General features: G+C 36.6%; 1 pseudogene; it reads right to left on the minus strand.

Annotated features, from left to right (window-relative positions):
• Window positions 1–1,543: 1,543 nt before the first annotated feature.
• Window positions 1,544–2,007, minus strand: LOC113606761 (40S ribosomal protein S3 pseudogene; annotated as a pseudogene).
• Window positions 2,008–15,188: the final 13,181 nt, after the last annotated feature.

The following is a 15,188-nucleotide window of genomic DNA, read 5'->3' on the forward strand; positions in this document are numbered from 1 at the left end:
CTGATTCACTTTGTTATAAAGCAGAAACTAACACACCATTGTAAAGCAATTATACCCCAATAAAGATGTTAAAAAAAACCCTTAGAATTATCTAGTCTTTTCCACCAAGAATAGATATTCACACTGATTTATGTCATTTCCCTTCCCACAGTCATGTCTCCCATTTATAATTGCTCAATATGCCAGGTTCACAACGTTTCCCCATTTGGGTGCCCTATTTGAATTTGTGTATAAATACTCACTCCTCCAAATGTTCTATATGAATACACAAAATATCCGTTTCAGCACCGAGTGCATAAATTCAGGGCTGGAGGCGTGTGGCATACTGCAGAATGGCACTAATTCAGGAGTCAGCTTGTAGAGGTCTGGATAGGGCTTAGCTGTATTGCTTGCCATGGAACCTTGGGGACCTCAGTTTTTACTCTCTGAACCTGTTTCCTGATCACCAAATTGGAGAATGCTAGCCTTCTCCTATTCCTCTCATGGATAACTGGAAGAACCATAGGAAATCATGGATGATATTTTTAAAAACTGTTCATTGACCTTCACTTTGAGAATAAAGGAAAGAACTATAATCAAAGCCAGATGCTTAAAGAAATTGCAAGGTAACTTGGAGACATGTGAAATGGACTACAGTTCCAATATTTCCATCAACTTGCTCAAATTTCTTCTCTAGGATGCAGGAGCTCTATCAGTAAAATGAGAGATTGAATGGTGTTTTATGTGTCCTTCAATTAAGTTTCTGAGTGATTGAATCTCTGCAGCATTATTAAAAGTACTGTCATTGTAGCTGGAATTTAAGTACCGTCACATGAGTACCTGAATTAAGCCTTTGGCTGCCTTCAGAGCCAGGATTCAACCCCTGTAGTGTGGAACATGGGATTACAATCTAGAGCAGTAAAATTTGGTATATGTAATAACTAAAAGCAATGTGGGACCACAAATTGGGTCCTAGAACAACAAAAATATAGTTAGTGAAAAAAAATTGGTGAAATATGAATAAAGCCTATAATTGGTTATTAATAATGTTCCAATGGTAATTTTTTGGTTTGATAGGTATACTATATTATTAGGTAAAATGTTAACATTAAAAGAAGCTGGATGAAGTGTACATGGAAACTTTCTGTACTATCTTTGCAGCTCTTCTGTAAGTCTAAATTTAGTTCAAAAGAAAAAGAAAAAACGCTATATTTCACAGGAATCACCCAGGTGCATGTTGAAAATGAAAATTTCTCCAATTTCAGAGACATGAAAATTATAGTCCTGGAGCAGGTCCCAGGAATCTGCATTCTAACTGGCACACAAGGAGATTCTGATGCATATTTCTCAGGGATCATACTTGGAGAAACTCTGATCTGAAACAAACACTGGTCCAGAGTAAAATAAGTGATTATTAGAGATTAGTAAATGGAGAATACAACCTGCGGCTCTAAAAAGGCTCTTGTGTGAGATCTTGATTTTTTTTCTCTTTTTTAACAGATTTTACTAAAGATCTTTAGAGAGCAACTTGCAGACTCCAGATCCAAAAGCCAAGGAGACCCTGTTATGCCGTGTGTACTGTCTGGGGCATAGCTGGCAGCTCTGGCTTCCCACCGTTCTGTTCTGAGACAGAGGTGCTGGGCAGTATCTCATCTCTGGGTTCCATAATGCTCACATGGTCAGGCAGGGGCTTCTTAAGGCCAATCCTACCACTTGGGTCCCAAGGCAACATGATCTTCACTTTGATGCCCAGTGAACACTGTCTGAGTGTCACATAGCACATACTAGTATCGACATAGTAGTTAACAGGGTCCCCAATGGGGATCATCAGGCCATCCACAACCTTCATGGATTTAGCCGTCTATTCACAGAAATTCCCAGACAGTGTGACCTCACAGGCTTTGGCCCCACTCTCCATGATGAACCAAGCACACCATAGCAGGCCCTCCACACAGCAAGTCCTCCTAGGAGTTTATAATGCAGAGACTTTGCCTGGACAGTGGCATGCAGACCTCCTGTGGCCGCCATTTTACAATACCTCCACCAACTGATGTATCGATATAAGTTTAGGCAAGTTATTGAACTTCTGGTCCTCAGATTCCTCATTTATAAAGGAAGAAGTTGTATCTATGGAATTCTAATGGTTATCCCTGCATAGTACCTAAAAGGAAAAGTCCAGAATAGTAAATAGTTGTCTCTAAAACCTTCTGTTGGCAGCCACAGATCTCTCCTGGCACCTCTGAAGAATCCTTCTTCTTACAGCACTGAACAGGGCAAAGGCTTTTGCAGCACTCTTCCCATGCATGCAAGTGTCTGGCCCTGCAGTGAGTTAAACACAGTTACAAAGGAGATACAACAGTGTTGAAAAAAACACAGTCACTGTGACAAGGTCAGCAGCGGGGGACATTAGGTTTTGAATTTGCTTTATTGAATCGAGAAGCAGTCGCTGTAGTTCCGACAGCATGCCCTTTTGCTTTGTGAAATAGAAATCCTCATTTCCATCTGTGAAGACTCTGGGGAAAGTAAATGAGGTCTCTGGCCCCAGGCCTTTCATTAGAGAACAGTTTTGTACCAGATGAGGCCACAGACTCAGAACTACCATGTCTCTACAGAGACCCTGCCCAGGAGATGAAGAAAGATGGATTTAAGTCAGCTCAGAGCAACTGAATTTAGAAGTGGTGCTGACTAGAGTCTTAGGATTGCCCCTGGCTTTTTTTTTTTTTTTAACATCTTTATTGGGGTATAATTGCTTTACAATGGTGTGTTAGTTTCTGCTTTATAACAAAGTGAATCAGTTATACATATACATATGTTCCCATATCTCTTCCCTCTTGCATCTCCCTCCCTCTCACCCTCCCTATCCCACCCCTCCAGGCGGTCACAAAGCACCGAGCTGATCTCCCTGTGCTATGCGGCTGCTTGATGGACTGCCATCTCTGTTATGTATGTGTGCACACACACATTAGCATCAGTATAAACTTCCCAAATTAGAGGGGAATAAGGTATATATCCAAACAAAAATTCCTATTGGGCAGGGAATATGCCAACCTCACCTCATTCCAGTTATGTTGACCTGACTCAACAGTTTAGGTAGATGAATGTTTTTAATGGTATCTATGAATCAACTCTAAGCTTTGTTTTCCCATAAAGAGAGGATATCAGAAGAATGTATGACACTAACATTTTCTGAGTGTAAAAAATGTTACTTGTTATTATAGAATATGATTGTACAGCATACTTAACTTCATTTACCCTTGGTTTCTGAAAAGAGATAACAACACCTACAAATTTTTATTTGAATCTTAATAATTCTATGGGTTTTTATTTATGTTAAATTATCTACATATATATGGAAAAGGAAAGTGAGCTTAAACATCTAAATTTCTCAGTTTAGACATTAAGCATAGTTAAGTGCAAGAGCTGACATTTGAATCCAGATCCAACGACTCGAAAGCCCACACGTCTATTAGGATGACTGCAGGCAAAAATCTGTTAACTCCAGTCTTTTCATGAAAGCTAAAATGAATTTATGTCTCTAAAGCATAAAAAGAAGAGAAAATTGGGTATGGAGGATGGTATCTTTCTTTCATATCTGGTTTGTCAGTGTGATAGTTTGTGAGTAAGTATGGTTTCCTAAGAAAGAAATGTATTTGCTAAGTAGAAACAGTTCCCAGGACATCTGGAAACAAGAGCTATCCCAAGGTGAAGTATAATGAACTGAAAGGATTTCTATTTATTCCACATATGCTGGTCCTCTGGATTAAGAATTAGAGATGACAAAGGGGGAAGAATTAAGCAGAGTGAATAAACTGCAGGACAGTGGTATAGCTGAATCAGGAGTCTTGGTTTTCCTTTAGGTTTGTTGTTTTATTTTGTGTTGATGTCAGGGAAAGAGCATGTTTTTTGTTTTGCCAGGACCACTGCTTATTATTGTGCAAGTTTTGTGTCTCCTAACTCTAGAGGGCACATTCCTAATCCCTATATATATGTTGAGGTATTACGGTAATTTTCAGGCAGGTGACAATAAAATAACTTGAGAAAGTCTACATTGAAAATATTTCCTCAAGTTACTTTATTGTCATCTGCCCTCAAATTACTATATTACCATACTATTATTTGTGATGATACACTTTTAAATGTAGACACTTCTTGATTTCAAGCTATATTACAAAGCTATAGTAGTCAAAACAATATGGTCCAGGCATAGAAACACACACATAGATCACAATAGAGAGCCCAGACATAAATCCATGCATACATGGTCAATTAACTTTTGACAATGGTGCCAAGAACGCACAGTAGGAAAAGGATAGTTTCTTCAATAAATGCTGTTGAGAAAACAGGCAAAGAAATAAAACTGGACACTTTACTTTATACCACTTACAAAATTTAACTCAAAATGGATCAAAGACTCAAATGTAAGACCTGAAACCATAAAACTTCTAGAAGAAAACAGAATAAAAGGTTCCTTGGCAATGATTTCTTGGATAAGACACCAGTAGCATAGGCAACGATTAAAATAAACAAGAGACTATATCAAACTAAAAATCTTCAGCACAGCAAAGTAAACAATAAATCAAAAAGGCAACCTAGAGAATGGGAGAAGGTACTCGCAAACCATACATCTAAAAGGGTTTAATATCCAAAATATATAAAGAACTCATACAACTCAATAGCAAAAACAAACAATTGAAAAATGGGCAAAGGACCCAAATAGACATTTTTCCAAAGACATTCAAATGGCCAATAGGTATATGAAAAGGTGCTCAACATCACTAATCAGCAGGGAAATGCACCTCAAAAGCATAAGTTATCACCTCACACCTGTTAAGATGACCACCAAATAGACAAGATACACCAAATATTGGTGAAGATGTGGAGAAAAGGAGACCTTATACACTGCTGGTAGTAATGTAAATTGGTACAGCCATTACAGAAAACAGTATGGCTGTTCCTCAAAAAATTAAAAATAGAACTACCATATGATCCATAAATCTCACTCCTGGGTACATATATGAAGAAAGTGAAATCAGTATCTTAAAGAGATATCTGCACATCCATGTTCATTGCAGCATTATTCATAATAGCTTAGACACAAAAAACAACCTAAATGTTGTTTAACCTCCGAAAGATGAATAAAGAAGATATGAGATGTATATATACAGACAGTACCCAACTTATGATGGTTCAACTTAGATTTTGCAACTTTACAATGTGTGTGAAAGCAATATGCATTCACTGGAAAAAGTACTTCAGACTTTGCATTTGAACTTTTCCTGGGCTAGCGCTGTAGGATACTCTCTTGTGATACTGGGCAGTGGCAGCAGTCAGCGACAGGATCACAAGGGTAAACACCCAATATATTTACAACAATGCAGTATCCTCATAACGATTCTGTTTTCCACTTTCAGTACAGTATTCAATGAACTACATGTGATATGCAACACTTTATTATAGAATAGGTTTTGTGTTACATGACTTTGCCTCACTGTAGGCTAGTGTAAGTGTTCTGAGCACAGTTAGCTTAGGCTAGGCTAAGCTGTGATGCTTGATAGGTTAGTTGTATCAAACGCATTTCAACTTATGACATGTTCAATTGATGATGGGTTTATCAGAATGTAAACCAATCATAAGTGGAGGAAGACCTGTATATATGTGTATATAATATATAATTCTATATATATGGTATATATAATATCCTATAGCTTATCTTACATCTTATGTTACCTTATATATCTTATATATCCTATATATTTTATATCTTATATATGTAATGGAGTATTATTCAGCCAAAAAAAAAAGTAAATTCTGTCATTTGCAACATGGATGGATCTAGCACACATTATGCTAAGTGAAATAAACCAAACAGAGAAAGATAACTATCTTATGACATCACTTACATGTGGAATCTTAAAACAAAAAAAGAAAAGAAAAAAAAGCCAATTTCATAGAAACAGAGAATACAATGGTTGCCAGGGACTGTGCAAGAGGAAGAAATGTGGTGATGTAGGTCAAAGGGTACAAACTTTCAGTTATAAGAATAAGTTCTGAGGATCTAATGTACAGCATAGTGAATACAGTTAATAATATGGTATTTTATACTTGAAAGTTGATGATAGTAGATTTGAAGCATTCTTCACACACACACACACACACACACACACACACACACAAAGAGTTAACTATATGAGGTGACGGATGTATTAATTATCTTGATCTTGGTAATCATTCCACAATGTATATGTATATCAAATCATCACATTGTATACTTTAAATATATACAAGTATATTTGTAAATTATTCTTCACTGAAGTTGGAAAACTATTCACCATCAGATGATATGGGGTTATGCTTTGCCTTAGAATCACAAAGGAAGGAAAAGAATCATCTGAAGCTTGTCTTAAGTCACAGCATAAAATCCAGTGTCTTTGTAGGCAAGATACCAAAACAGGAAAAAATCCAGTGATCAACAGGGAAATGATGAAGTGCTCAACAATTGTGGCACACGCCGTTCTTGCTTCCCCACCCCCATCATCTTCCATCTCACTTGAGTTCCACACACACTTAGAAAGTGTATTTATATAAAATGAAAACCTGAACACATTGATGCTTTGCCTAAGACCCTTCACTGGATACCTACTGACCTTTCCAAACTCACCTCTCATTTGAGCACCACACCGGCTTAGAAACACTCACTCCTGGCCTTTTCTTTTAAGCTTCAGAAAATCCAAATCTATGCGTAATTCTTTACACATACCTCTGTACCTCTGCTCATGTTATTTCCTCCTGATAAAATATACTTTAACCCCACCTTTTTCTCTCTGATAATTCTTCACCTAACTTTACTTTTACTTCGGAACTTATCTCAGACATCACCTTTTCCAGGAAGACTTCTGCAAGCATCATTTTTGGCAGACTAGGTTAGAGGACTCATATCCTGTACTCTCATAGTACCCAGGCAAACTAGAGCCCAAGTTCAGTGTGCCACTTGCTTTAGTACATAAAGTTTTACTGAAAGACAGCCATGTCCATTCATATACATTTTGTCTATACATATTGTCCATGTGTTTCTGCACTACAGCAGCGGAGTTGAGTGGTTGTGACACAGACCATACGGCCTGAAAAGCCTAAAATATTTACTATGTGATGCTTTGCAGAAAAAGTCTGTCAGCCTCTATCATGGAGGAAAGTAACTATTTCACTCACGTTTACATCCGATCACATCATCAAGAGCTTTTCATAGTGTAGGAGTTTGATGTTTGTTAAATAAATGTTGTCAAATTAATAAAGTTAATTCTGAAATTGCTCAGGCTATTCCATTAATTACTGATCTACCAATAAAAACTGAGTCAAATGACTTGAGTCAAATCATGAGGTTGAAACATTTAATGTAACTCTAATGACAGAAGGGCTAAAATGTAGGCATTTCAGCAGTTTCTCCTTAGGAAATCAATTTTGAACATTATTTTTAATGACATTAAGCACCTTCTAACTGTTAGTTATGTAGGTTTGCTCTCTCTTTCTCTCCCTCTCATCCTCCCTCTCTATTAGAACAAGATTTTACTTAGGGGCAGGTCTTTTACTTGATTTTCTGGTAAAGAGATGAATGTATAATAGCTATTTTATTTTATTCATAACTGTATTCAAAACATCTGGATTTCCCCTAGACTGTCTTAATTGGAATGATCCAGAGGGAAAGTGAATTGATTTTATGTAATCACTGATTCAACAAATAGTTTCTGTGTAACAATGGGTGATGTACACATCATTCTCCTAAGCATTGCAGGTCATACAACTCTGGGTAAGATACTGTATCCTACTATCATAAAGACTCTCAACTAGTGATGAAACTGATTCATACATAAAAGGCCATGATGTTTAAAAAATGTACCTCAGCAAAAATGTGCCTCAGCAAACAAAAAGATCATATGGCTGATGGGAGGCTCTGGGTCTGAGTAAGAAAGTAATCACACACTATCTTTCCCACTAACTGTGGCTAGAAAATCTGGGCAAAATGCATGCAGCAGCTATTTTTTTAACAGCTTTATTCAGGTATCATTGATATACAAAAACGCTGCACATATTTAAGTCCATAATTAAATGAGTTTGAATATAAGCACACACCCATGAAACCATAATTAAAGTAATAGACACATCCATTACATCATAAAGTTTGTATCTCACCTCATTTTTTTGGAGCACTTCACATGAGATCTACACTTTTAACAAATTTTAAGTGGACAACACAGTATTGTTAAATATAGGTGCTCTGTTGTACAGCAGGTCTCAAGAACTTATTCATCTTGCATAACTGAAACTTTATGCCAATTGAACATCTCTCCCTTTCCCCTGCTCCCCAACCCTTGGTGAGCACTGCTCTATTCTCTGTTTCATGCAGCAGTTACTGAAGACTCTAACAAGTAAATAGTAGAAGACGAACAGGATTTCAAGTACCACCCAGCTGAAAGTAAAACTGCCACATTCCTTTTCCTCCTGCATTATCCCCATACCTAAAATCAACACAGCTTAAAACTAGGAAGTGGGAACTAATTGGACAAAGAGAGATCTGAGAGAAGACTACTAAGAATGACTTAAGGAGTGGGAAAGGAGAGTAGAAAGCTACTGGTTTTTTCTCCTTTTTTTCCATTCTCTGTTCTCTTGTGCCCTGGCCCCCAAACAATCTCATTGCAGCAGGGCAATAACAGGAGCCACAGGATCCAAAACTCTGAGGGAAGGCAATCTTCTCTGGTTAAGGGAGCTGCAGTAGTAACATTGGGTGACATTTTTTCCCCTCTCTTCTCCCACTGCCTGGCCCTGGACTTTGATGCTTTTGTGTGAAATACATGGCAGAGTAGGATAACTAGAGTTTCAGCTTTCTGGCCAGGTGACTGAGAAGGAAACCCTTGGAAAACAGGAAATATGGGGGAGATTATAGATAGAAAGAAGCTCAGAAAAAGACCTCTTATGGTTGTTTATGAACTCCTGGGCTCAGCACAGGATGAACATGTATGGATCTGACCGTAAACAGCATACAAAGACTTTGAGAACTAAATTATAGTGGGATAGACCACTGTTCAAATCCCCCAGTAGGAGGTACACATGAAGGACAGATCCAAGTAGCACTGCAGAGGCTTTGACCACACAACTGATGCTGAGACTACTGTCCATATAAAGCTGCTCAGGACTTGTGGCCTAAACCCAAGTAGACTGATCATCTGCTAAAACAAAAATGCTGAAATTCTCTGTAGGACTTAAATAAGAAGTAGACTCAGAAAATAAAATTCAAAAAGTCTAGGATACAATCCAAAATTACATGGCATTTAAACCTCACTTCCCATGGAAAAAGACAATTAAGAGACACCTATCCCAGATGACACGGAAATTGAAATTGTCAGACAAATTTTAAAATAACTCCAAGTAATTGTGAACACTCCTGAAATGACTGGGAAGTTTAAAAGTCTCAGAAAAAGAAGATGTAAAGAAGAACTAAATGGAAATGTTAACTAGAACTGAAAAATAGAATAACTAAGGGATCATTAAACTCACTAAATGGGCAGATAGCAGAATGGAGATGACAGAAGAAACAGTTTGAAAATGTAAAGACAGCTCAATAGAAATTATCCAATGTGAAATATAGAGAAAAACGACTGGAAAAAAGTTAAGAGAGCCTCAGTTACTAGTGGAAAAATTCCCAAAAGCCTAATATTCATGTCAACAAAGGACCAGTATAAGATGAAAAAAGGTACAGCATGGTAAAAATATTTGAAGAAATAATGACTGAAAAATTCCTGAATTTGAGGAAAAACACACTCCTACAAATTCAATAATCTCAGAAAACCCAGAAAAGGATAAACTTGAAGAAATCCATGCCAGGACAAATCACAATCAAACTACTGAAAACTAAACACAAAGAAAAATATGGAAAGCAAACTGAGTAAAATTATGCATTACTTATAGGTGAACAAAAATTAAATGGCTGCACGGTTCTCATTAGAAACCATGGAGCCAAGAAGAAAGCAGAACAATATATTTCAAGTGCTAAAAGAAAACAACTGCAAAACCTGGATTCTATCTTCAGAAAAAAATATCCTCCATGAACAAAAATAAAGACATTCTCAGATGAAAGAAAATTAAGAAAAACTGTTGCTCTAAAATAATTGCTAAAGCAAGATCTTCAGACAGAAGGGGAATTATACAAGAAAGAAACGTGGAATATCAGGAAGGAACAGAAAGCAACAGAAGTGGAAAATTAAGATAAATATATATTACTCTTCCATTGGCTTTTTATGTGTCTTCAGCCACTTTATTTTTTATGAAAGTATAGTTGATGTGCAATGTTATTAGTTTCAGGTATACAACATAGTTATTTGACAATCAAATACATTGTGAAATGATCACATTAAGTCTAGTAGCCATCTGTCAGCATACACAAAAGTATCATTGACTATATTCCTTATGCTATGACTATATTACACCCCTGTGACTCATTTATTTTAAAATTCAAAGTCTGTACCTTTTAATTCTCTTCACCTATTTTGCCAACCCTACATCGCCCCTCTGGCAACCACTAGTTTGCTCTGTGAATCTATGAGTCTGTTTCTGTTCTGTTTGGTTTGCTTTGTTTTGTTTTTCAGATTCCATTATAATTGAAATCATATTTGTCTTTCCCTGTCTGATTTATTTCACTTAGCATAATACCCTCTAGTGTCAGCAATTCTATTTCCAGGTATTTCCCCAAAGAAAACAAAACCATTAGTTCAGAAAGATATATTCATCCTTATGTTCACTGCAGCATTATTTACAGCAGTTAAGATATGTAAGCAGCACAAGCCTTTTAGATAGCCTCATCCACCAGAGAGCAGAAAGCATAAGCAAGAAGAACTACAATCCTGCAGCCCGTGGAACTAAAACCACATTCACAGAAAGATAGACAAGATGATAAGGCAGAGGGCTATGTACCAGATGAAGGAACAAGATAAAACACCAGAAAAACAATTAAATGAAGTGGAGGTAGGCAACTTTCCAGAAAAAGAATTCAGAATAATGATAATGAAGATTATCGAGGACCTCGGAAAAAGAATGGAGGAAAAGATCGAGAAGATGCAAGAAATGTTTAACAAAGATCTAGAAGAATTAAAGAACGAACAGACAGAGATGAACAACACAATAACTGAAATGAAAAATACACTAGAAAGAATCAATAGCAGAATAACTGAGGCAGAGGAATGGATAAGTGACCTGGAAGACAGAATGGTGAATTCACTGCTGCGGAAGAGAATAATGAAAAAAGAATGAAAAGAAATGAAGACAGCCTAAGAGACCTCTGGGACAACATTAAACACAACAACATTTGCATTACAGGGGTCCCAGAAGGACAAGAGAGGGAGGAAGGACCCGAGAAAATATTTGAAAAGATTAGAGTCAAAAACTTCCCCAACATGGGAAAGGAAATAGCCACACAAGTCCAGGAAGTGCAGAGAGTCCCATACAGGAAAAACCCAAGCAGAAATATGCCGAGACACATAGTAATCAAGTTCACAAAAATTGAAGACAAAGAAATATTATTGAAAGCAGCAAGGGAAAAATGACAAATGCCATACAAGGGAAATCCCGTAAGGTTAACAGCTGATTTCTCAGCAGAAACTCTACAAGCCAGAAGGGAGTGACAGGACATATTGAAAGTAATGAAAGGGAAGAACCTACAACCAAGATTACTCTACATGGCAAGGATCTCATTCAGATTTGATGGAGAAAACAAAAGCTTTACAGATAAGCAAAAGCTAAGAGAATTCAGCACCACCAAACCAGCTCTACAAGAAAAGCTAAAGGAACTTCTCTAACTGGGAAACACAAGAGAAGAAAAGGACCTACAAAAACAAAACCAAAACAATTAAGAAAATGGTAATAGGAACATACATATCGATAATTACCTTAAACATGAATGGATTAAATGCTCCCACAAAAAGACAAAGGTTTGCTGAATGGATACAAAAACAAGACCCATATATATGCTGTCTACAAGAGACCCAGTTCAGACCTAGGGACACATTCAGACTGAAAGTGAGGGGATGGAAAAAGATATCCTTTCAAAAGAAAGCTGGAGTAGCAATGCTTATATCAGATAAAATAAACTTTAAAATAAAGAATGTTACAAGAGACAAGGAAGGACACTACATAATGATCAAGGGATCAATCCAAGAAGAAGATATAACAATTACAAATATATATGCACCCAACACAGGAGCACCTACATACATAGGCAACTGCTAACAGCTCTACAAGAGGAAATCGACAGTAACACAGTAATAGTGGGGGACGTTAACACATCACTTACACCGATGGACAGATCATCCAAACAGAAAATTACAAAGAAAAAATAAGCTTTACATGACACACTAGACCGGATAGATTTAATTGATATTTACAGGACATTCCATCCAAAAACCACAGATTACACTTTCTTCTCGAGTGCACATGGCACATTCTCCAGGATAGATCATATCTTGCATCACAAATCAAGCCTTGGTAACTTTAAGAATACTGAAATCATATCAGGCATCTTTTCTGAGCACAACGCTATGAGATTAGAAATCACTTACACTGAAAAAAACGTAAAAAGCACAAACACATAGAGGCTAAACAATATGTTACTAAATAACCAAGAGATCACTGAAGAAATCAAAGAGGAAATCAAAAAATACATAGAGACAAATGACATTAAAAACACGACGATCCAAAAAAAAAAACAAACAAAAAAAACCACGATGATCCAAAACCTATGGGATGCAGCAAAAGCAGTTCTAAGAGGGAAGTTTATAGCTATACAAGCCTACCACAAGAAACAAGAAATATCTCAAATAAACAATCTAACGTTACACCTAAAGGAACTAGAGAAAGAACAAACAAAACCTAAAGTCAGCAGAAGTAAAGAAATCATAAATATCAGAGCAGAAATAAATAAAATAGAAAAAAAGAAAACAATAGCAAAGATCAATAAAACTAAAAGCTGGTTCTTTGAGAAGATAAACAAAATTGATAAACCATTACCAGACTCATCAAGAAAAAGAGGGAGAGGACTCAAATCAATAAAAATAGAAATGAAAAAGAAGTTATAACAGACACTGCAGAAATACAAAGCATCGTAAGAGATTAACACAAGCAACTCTATGCTAATAAAATGGACAACCTGGAAGAAATGGACAAATTCTTAGAAAGGTATAACCTTCCAAGACTGAACCAGGAAGAACTAGAATATATGAACATACCAATCACAAGTAATGAAATTGAAACTGTGATTAAACATCTTCCAACAAACAAAGGTCCAGGACTAGATGGCTTCATAGGTGAATTCCATCAAACATTTAGAGAAGAGCTAACACCCATCCTTCTCAAACTCTTCCAAAAAACTGCAGAGGAAGGAACACTCCCAAACTCATTCTATGAGGCCACCATCACCCTGATACCAAAACCAGACAAAGATACTACAAAAAATGGACATTCTGGACCAATATCACAGATGAAAACAGATGTAAAAATCCTCAACAAAATACTAGCAAACAGAATCCAACAACACATTAAAAGGATCATACACCATGATCAAGTGGGATTTATCCTAGCGATGCAAGGATTCTTCAATATATGCAAATTAATCAATGTGATACAACATATTAACGAACTGAAGAAGAAAAACCATATGATCATCTCAATAGACGAAAAAAAGCTTTTGACAAAACTCAACACCCATTTATGATAAAAACTCTTCAGAAAGTGGGCATAGAGGGAACCTACCTCAACATAATAAAGGCCATATACAACAAACCCACAGCAAACATCATTCTCAATGGTGAAACACTGAAAGCATTTCCTCTAAGATCAGGTACAAGACAAGGATGTCGTCTCTCACCAGTATTATTCAACATAGTTTTGGAAGTCCTAGCCATGGCAATCAGAGAAGAAAAAGAAATAAAAGGAATACAAATTGGAAAAGAAGAAGTAAAGTTGTCACTGTTTGCAGATGACATGATACTATACATACAGAATCCTAAAGATGCTACAACAAAGCGACTGGAGCTAATCAATGAATCTGGTAAAGTTGCAGGATACAAAACTAATGCACAGAAATCTCTTGCATTCCTATACAGTAATGATGAAAAATCTGAAAGAGAAATTAAGGAAACACCCCCATTTACCATTGCAACAAAAAGTATAAAATACGTAGGGATAAACCTACCTAGGGAGACAAAAGACCTGTATGCAGAAAACTATAAGACACTGTTGAAAGAAATTAAAGATGAAACCAACAGATGGAGACATATTCCATGTTCTTGGATTGGAAGAATCAATATTGTGAAAAAGACTCCACTACCCAAAGCAATCTACAGATTCAATGTAATCCCTATCAAATGACCAATGGCATTTTTTACAGAACTAGACCAAAAAATCTTCAAATTTGTGTGGAGACACAAAAGACCCAGAATAGCCAAAGCGGTCTTGAGGGAAAAAAACGGAGCTGGAGGAATCAGACTCCCTGACTTCAGACTATACTACAAAGCTACAGTAATCAAGATAATATGGTACTGTTGCAGAAACAGAAATATAGATCAATGGAACATGATAGAAAGCCCAGAGATAAACCCACCCACCTATGGCCAACTAATCTGTGACAAAGGAGGCAAGGATATACAATGGAAAAAGACAGTCTCTTCAATAAGTGGTGCTGGGAAAACTGGACAGCTACATGTAAAAGAATGAAATTAGAACACTCCCTAACACCATACACAAATATAAACTCAATACTGATTAGAGACCTAAATATAAGACTAGACACTATAAAACTCTTCGAGGAAAACATAGGAAGAAAACTCTGACATAAATCACAGCAAGATCTTTTTTGATCCACCTCTTAGAGTAATGGAAATAAAAATAAACAAATGGGACCTAATGAAACTTAAAAGCTTTTGCAAAGCAAAGGAAACAACAAACAAGACAAAAATACAACCCTCAGAATGGGAAAAATATTTGCAAATGAATCAATGGACAAAGGATTAATCTCCAAAATATATAAACAGCTCATGCAGCTCAGTATTAAAAAAAACAAACAACATAATCCAAAAATGGGCAGAAGACCTAAATAGACATTTCTCCAAAGAGGACATACAGATGGCCAAGAAGCACATGAAAAGTTGCTCAACATCACTAATTATTACAGA

Source organism: Aethalodelphis obliquidens, unplaced genomic scaffold (assembly GCF_003676395.1).
Source record: "Aethalodelphis obliquidens isolate GAN/ISIS:26980383/991018 unplaced genomic scaffold, ASM367639v1 scaffold45, whole genome shotgun sequence".
In the NCBI taxonomy this organism is placed as follows: domain Eukaryota; kingdom Metazoa; phylum Chordata; class Mammalia; order Artiodactyla; family Delphinidae; genus Aethalodelphis; species Aethalodelphis obliquidens.